This window comes from Neoarius graeffei, chromosome 18 (genome assembly GCF_027579695.1).
Source record: "Neoarius graeffei isolate fNeoGra1 chromosome 18, fNeoGra1.pri, whole genome shotgun sequence".
Classification (NCBI taxonomy): Eukaryota; Metazoa; Chordata; class Actinopteri; order Siluriformes; family Ariidae; genus Neoarius; species Neoarius graeffei.
The window spans coordinates 19,312,368-19,318,832 of NC_083586.1; positions in this window are offsets into that span (position 1 = coordinate 19,312,368).

The following is a 6,465-nucleotide window of genomic DNA, read 5'->3' on the forward strand; positions in this document are numbered from 1 at the left end:
CTCTGGAGTACAACCAGCACTTCACTGAGCAAACCTCAGGAATCTGCCTTGCACACTTTTGGGGAATTTTCCCCCATGTGTCTGTGTTCTCTCTGCATTTCCTCAGCCACTGGTCAAAACAATGACTGCTCCATCAGCTTTCAGATGTGAGCTTTGATACCGTGCAAGAGAGAGCAAGAGAGAGACAGAGAGAGAGAGAGCGCTCTGATCTACGGCAGGGTCAGCCCCAGTAGAGAATTAGATTTCAATCTGACAGCAACATTAAAAAAAAAACATCTTGAATAATTTGGAAAAAAAAGAAAAAAATCCCAAACAAACCGAGCCCGCCGGCCTGGCTCCTCGAGGCAATTTCCTAGGTTTCCATGGTTCACATGTCCATCAAAGCAAATCGCTGAGCTCTTAATGTCTGACGCGGCACTCAACAAATACTACATCAACAGCAGGTGAAAATGGGCATGACTACAGTATTTTGGCCACAATATACACTAATGCTTGATAAAGTTTGTAAACGTTTCTAAATTTCTACATCAATAAAATACTGCTCCATCAGCTTTCAGGTATGAGTTTTGATCCAAAACCATCAGATTTTCACACAAGTCCTCAAAAAAGATAAAGAGAATCTGATTAAACAAATGAGACATGCAGATTGTACAATGGGGCCACTGTCATTGCCGCAAGCTGTAGTGGTTTCCAAGCCATAATGTATGTACATATATAGATTGCTTGGCAAAAAGCTAATAAATTAAAATTAAATTAAATTTAAATTAAATAAATTAAAATTAGACAGAAATATTATACTTGGTCATTTATTTCCTGAGGAAAATGATCCAGCATTGCATCAGTATGTGAACCACGAGGATTAGTGTCAGATGTTTTCAATCAATGGGATGACAATCAGGTGAGCGTTCATGTTTTATTTAAAGAACAGAGATCTATCCCAGTCCGATCTTCACAACACATGTTTATAGAAGTGTATCATGACATGAAGATGTCTGAGGACCACAGAGATAGTTGTTGAGGCTCATCAGGCTGAAAAAGGTTTAAAAAAACAACAACCCATCTCTAAAGAGTTTAGACTCCATCAATCCACAGTCAGACGGATTAAATTCGACATCACTGTTACCCTCCCAGGAGTGGACCAACAAAGATCACTTCAAAAACATGGCCTGTAATGGTCCACGAGGTCACAAAGGAACCCAAGGTAACTTCTAAGCAACTAAAGGACTCTTTCACATGGGCTCATGTTAATGTTCAGGCCTCGAAATTAACGGTGTCCCGATGGCCACTGGCCACTAAAATTTAGGCCAGGACAACTAAAAAATCACTTTGGGACATTTTTGGGACAGTAGAAAAATAATCAACATCAGAATGTCCGCCCTTCATACGTTTGTCAGGCGCGCGACCCAGCTTTCGGCTCCCAAAAAGCCCCCCGAATTTGATCTGTGCTCTGCAATTACAGTGTGCGTGGGAGCCAGAGATGCGCTGATTCGTGACCCCGCCCATCGCCTTTGATCTGTATTCAGCACTATTACAGCGCGCGTGCGAATCACTTTCCCGCCAGTTCGCCAACATTCTATCCATGTAAACAACATTCAACCAATCACAGCTTCCAGCCAATCAAGGCATCCACCAAATATGGCAAACTGCAACTGTTTAATGTTTGGATATTTCCGGAATACGTTCGGTAAAACTCCCTAGCACGAATCATCCCGAATCATGCTTTCCGGACGATCTTCGTAAAGAATCGTGAGCTCAGTGATGTTCGGGAGATCAGCTGACAATGCCAAATATGGTCAACCGGCAAAGCTCGGGAATGTACGGTGTAGTTCGAGCTACCTCGTGAGTTTCGGTAAACTTCAAGTTTCCCGCAAAATGACGAGTGGAATTGCTGAAAACAGAAATATCAGTATGTTGTGATGTTGGGTCATGGTGCAGAGGACAATTCTCAAAGAAAGAAAATGTATTTTTTTTTATTTAAACAATTCGTCTTTGGTAAACATTTGTACATTGTATTAATAGTACTGCAGAGTCCACATAGATTACAGGGACCACTTGCTGTATCCTATGTAACAAGTGGAAAGTCTAGGCCAGAGTTTCTAGACTAGTGTAATGTATGTTTCTTTACAAATGTTTAACTAAGATAAGTAGTAGACTCAGCATATATCCTATGTAACAAGTGGGAAGAAAGTTTGAAAAGAAAGTATGTTTGGTTTGTCTTTGGTAAATTTGTAGACACAAGTCTAATAATAAACCGGACAAGACAAGTTTGAATTTGAGTTGATTTTAAGTTTATTTCAATTGACAATTAGCTTACACAGCAATACTGTACTCTGACTCAGCTTTATTGTTGTTGTAATACATACTTCCTGAAAACCAGGTTGGGACAGTCCATCCTCACTTTGGGACAGTTGGAATTTATTTTTGGGACAGTTCTGGGACAATAGGGGAAAAAAGTTAATTTCGAGGCCTGATGTTCCTGACTCCACCATCAGGAGAACACTGAACAACAGTGGTGTGCATGGCAGGGTTACAAGAACAAAGCTTTTTGGGGACTGTTCTCCAAAAAGAACATTTCTGCCCAAATACAGTTTCCTAAAGATCACCTGGACAAGCCAGAAGGCTTTTGGAAAAATTCTGTGGACAGATGAAAACAAAATATAACTTTTGGTTTAAATGAGAAGTGTTATGTTTGTAGAAAGAACCTTATCCAATCTGTGAAACATGGTGGTGGTAGGATCAGTATCATGGTTTAGGCCTGTTTTGCCGCATCTGCACCAGGACGGCTTGCTGTCACTGATGGAACAATGAGTTCTGAATAATTCCAGAGAACTCTAAAGGAAAAGGTCAGAACATCTGTGAACTGAATCAAGAAAAAGCAGGTCATACAGCAAAACAACGATCCTAAACAGACAAGTCGTTCTACCAAAGAATGGTGAAAGAAGAATAAAGATCATTGTAACCCTTCCCTGATGTGGGTGGAGTACAAGCACGGCAGGCGGGAGATGATATTCACACACACGTTTATTGTGGCTTTTCACCTTCACTTGCTCACTTTTAAGAGACACACATACACAAACACACACAGTCATGTTCTGGTCCGGGGAGCTCTCTTCTCTCTCCCTCCTTTTCTATGTTCCACCATCACTGCAACAAACACACCCACACACATAAAACATTAATTGACAACAGGTGTAATAATTTGGCCACTCACCTTCCCTGACCCCGCCCTCCATTCACAAACTGACACTTGGCCATGCCCCCACTGCCACATAACCCCACCGCCCGACTCAGGCCGGGGAACTGTCCGGCCTGCAGCGGACTACCCCCTGATGGGACAGGAAGTCTGCCACCACCATCTGCAACCCCGGCCTGTGGACCACCTTGAATTTAAATGGCTGGAGGGTGAGATACCAATGGGTAATCTGTGCATTGGCATCCTTCATGCGGTGGAGCCACTGCAGGGGCGTGTGGTCCAAACAGAGGGTGCCCCAGTAGGTAGTATTGGGGGGTGAGGACTGCCCACTTGATGGCCAGGTACTCCTTTTCGATGGTGCAGTACTTGCTTTCACACATCGAGAGCTTGCGGCTGATGTATAGCACGGGACTCTCCTCACCCTCCACCTTCTGGGACAAAACAGCCCCCTGTCCGATGCGCCCATCCATCTGTAAAATAAAGGAGAGAGAGAAGTCAGGGGAGTGTAAAAGTGGCCCCCCCACACAGTGCAGCTTTTACCTTAGTGAAAGCCTGTTGGCACTGCTCCGTCCCCAGGACTGGATCTGGTACTCCCTTTTTAGTGAAATCAGTCAGTGGGATGGTGACATCTGAATAATTAGGTATGAACCTATGATAGTAGCCAGCCAGCCCCAGGAATTGTCTCACCCCCTTTTTGGTCTTGGGCCTTGGGCAGGCCGCAATCGCTGCAGTCTTGTCAATTTGGGGATGCACCTGCCCATGACCCAAGTGGAAACCCAGATGCTGTACTTCTACCTGCCCAGTCGCACACCTTTTTGGATTAGCTGTGAGACCCACATGCCTTAGGACGGCCCTAAGGTGTTCCAGGTGCCACGGCCAATTGTTGCTATGCATAATGATGTTGTTGAGGTAACCTGCCACATAGGTGGTGTGAGGGCAGAGGATCTTGTCCATGAGCCACTGGAGCGTAGCAGGAGCCCCAAATAACCCAAAAGGAAGCGTGACAAATTGGTGTAATCCAAACAGTGTGGAAAAGGCCATTTTCTCTCAGGATAGAGGAGTCAAGGTGATCTGGCAATATCCCTTCGTTAAATCCAGTGTCGAATAAAAGTGAGCAATGCCTAACTGATCGAGCAACTCATCAATGCAAGGCATTGGGTAAGCATCAAATTTAGACACCGGTTTGACTTTTCTATAGTTCACACAGAACTGGATCAACCCGCCGGTCTTGGGAACCAGGACCACTGGACTGCTCCAGTCACTGTGTGATTCCTTGATTATGCTCATGTCAGGCATGGCCTTGAGTTCATCCCGAACCACCTTTTTTTTGTGTTTGGGCAAGTGGTAAGGGCGGCTATGCACCACCACTCCCAGGGCCATTTCAATGTGGTGTTCTATGAGGTGGGTGTGGCCAGGAAGGAGTGAGAACACGTTGGAAAATTCCTTTTGCAACTTGGCAACCTCCGTGAGTTTGGCTGGTGAGAGGTGGTCTCCACAAGGGAATGGAGCGGTTTGAGACGTTACTTTTTTTTACCTCTGGCCCCAGCTCCACCTTCTCCGGAACTACTGACACCAACGCCACAGGGACCCCCTTGTTCCAATGTTTTAACAGGTTGAGGTGGTAGATTTGCAGTGTCCTACCCCTATCTGTTCGCCTCACCTCATAGTTGATGTCCCCGACTCGCCGTGTGACCTAGATGGGCCCTTGCCACTTAGTAATTAATTTGGAGCTCGATGTGGGCAATAATATGACTACCTTGTCTCCCGGGGTGAACTCTCTAAGGCACATGCCCCTGTCGTACAGCTGGGCTTGATATTCTTGTGCCTTCCATAAATTCTCCTGGGTTAAGTGCATGAGGGTGTGGAGTTTTGCGCGCAGATCAAGAACGTACTGAATTTTGTTTTTACTAGGTGAAGGTCCCTCCTCCCAATTTTCTTGTAGAACATCCAAAATGCCATGCGGCTTCTCATCTCATCCCATTATCTCTAGCCGCTTTATCCTGTTCTACAGGGTTGCAGGCAAGCTGGAGCCTATCCCAGCTGACTACGGGCGAAAGGCGGAGTACACCCTGGACAAGTCGCCAGGTCATCACAGGGCTGACACATAGACACAGACAACCATTCACACTCTCATTCACACCTACGGTCAATTTAGAGAGTCACCAGTTAACCTAACCTGCATGTCTTATGCCCATATAATAACGCAAATGGTGAAAATCCTGTGGAGGCTTGCAGGACCTCTCATACTGCAAATAACAAGGGTTCGAGCCATTTATCCCAATTATGTGCATCTTCACTTACAAATTTCCGAATTAAGTTTTTGAGTGTCTGATTGACTCGTTCCACTAAGCCATCTGTTTGTGGGTGACAGACACTGGTGCGGATAGATTTAATTCCCAATAACCCATACAGTTCGTGCATTGTGCGTAACAAATTGGTCTGTCGGGATTTCTTTTGGAATCCCGACCTGGGAGATAACACAGAAGAGCACTTCCACAATACTGCGTGCTGAGATATTGCGGAGAGGCACAGCTTCTGGATATCATGTTGCATAGTCCACCAGAACTAAAATAAAGTGATATCCCTGTCCTGACTGATCTAATGGCCCGACGAGATCCATACCAATTCTCTCGAAAGGGGTCTCGATTGGAGAGGGTGCAAAGGCACTTTTGGAGTGGCCACGGGATTTACTAATTGGCATTCGCGGCACGCTGCACACCACTGACAAACGTCCCCGCGAATCCCTGGCCAATAGAACCGGGCCATTATTCAGGCTAGTGTTTTATCCTGCCCCAAGTGCCCAGCCATGGGATTAAAGTGAGCCACATGGAATACGAATTCCCTAAGACTCTGGGACTAACCACTGGGTTATCTGTTCACCGGTTTGAGTGTCTTGCATTACTCGATACAGCCTATCCTTAATAACAGCAAAATATAGGAAGGAGGGTGTCACATTTGGCTAGAGAGTTTGATCCTCGATTACTCTCACTTGGTCAAATGCATCATATAGTGTCTCGTCTTGCAACTGCTCTAATGGGAAATCCTCGAGGGGATCCCCAAAAGAGGGAGGAGGGGCAAGCTGCTCCTCACTCTTTGTATCGCCCTGATGCGGTGCTGACGTAGACAGCTCTGCGACAGCTTCCCCAGTCAATGCCACACCAGGATCTCCCATGACATACTAATGCAAGACCCACCACTTACTACATGTTACATCAATCCTTTGAACACTGGCCACTCAGTCCCCAAAATCAGCGAGTGGGTGAGGTGAGATT